Genomic DNA, 923 nt, shown 5'->3' with positions numbered 1-923 from the left:
AGGGAGCCGCAGATAATTGCACCAACAAGATTGACTTTAATCCACACATCCCGATCCCGCTAATCGGCCGCCCCAGCCGGCGCCAGCTTCCAGGCCTGGAACAGCTGCAAAGTGCCGTCTGAGATGCCTGTGATGGGGAAGGGTGGCAAATGCAGCCCCTGATCCCCCAGGAATGGGGGAGGACGGCAGCAGTTTGGGGGAGCCCAGGGCCGCGGGTTGGAAGCTGGCAGGGTGGGATGCAGCTGGCAGCAGACAGGAGAAAAGAAGTAGGGCAGAGCCACAGCATCACTGCCTGGGGAGCCCTGTGGATGCTGGGGGCACCCACTGCCTGCTTTTCTTCCTCAGAACCCTGCCGTGCTGGGTGGTATCTGGGCACAAGGCTGCTGCCTGCACCCAGGGTTGCTCCCAGGGCAGATGAGGCTTGCTGTGGACACAGCTCAGCAGCACAGCCTGATTCCACGCCAGGATGAAGGTTTCCAGTCCAGGGGACAAGGGGGCCATGCTGGGGCCAGTAGCATCCCCAGGGGTGCCCCCAGGGACCCACAGCCCAACAGCATCACCACGACCCCCAGCAGTGGGGAGCAGCTGTGTTACAGCGGGTTCTGTCAGCATCATGCATTGCTTACCCCCCTTCCATGGGCTTTAATCCCTCCACCAGCACATACAGCCCTTTCGCACCCCTGGGCTCCAGGTATGTGGGTCACCTGTGGGTGGAGGTGCCCTCTGCAGCCCGGGGGGGCTCCCTGCAGCCGAGGGGCTCCACTGAGGATCCCTCAGCACCTCACCAAAGAGACCGCAGCCCCGCTGCTCTCGCATGGCCCCACTGCTCACCGGAGCAGGCAGAGCAGCATCCCTGGGTGCCAGAACGCGGCTCCCGCAGCAGCCCACCCCCCATGCCATGGCCAGGGAGGGGTCACATTGCC

Source organism: Corvus brachyrhynchos, unplaced genomic scaffold (genome assembly GCF_000691975.1).
Source record: "Corvus brachyrhynchos isolate BGI_N302 unplaced genomic scaffold, ASM69197v1 scaffold21, whole genome shotgun sequence".
Classification (NCBI taxonomy): Eukaryota; Metazoa; Chordata; class Aves; order Passeriformes; family Corvidae; genus Corvus; species Corvus brachyrhynchos.
This window is presented reverse-complemented; position numbering follows the sequence as displayed.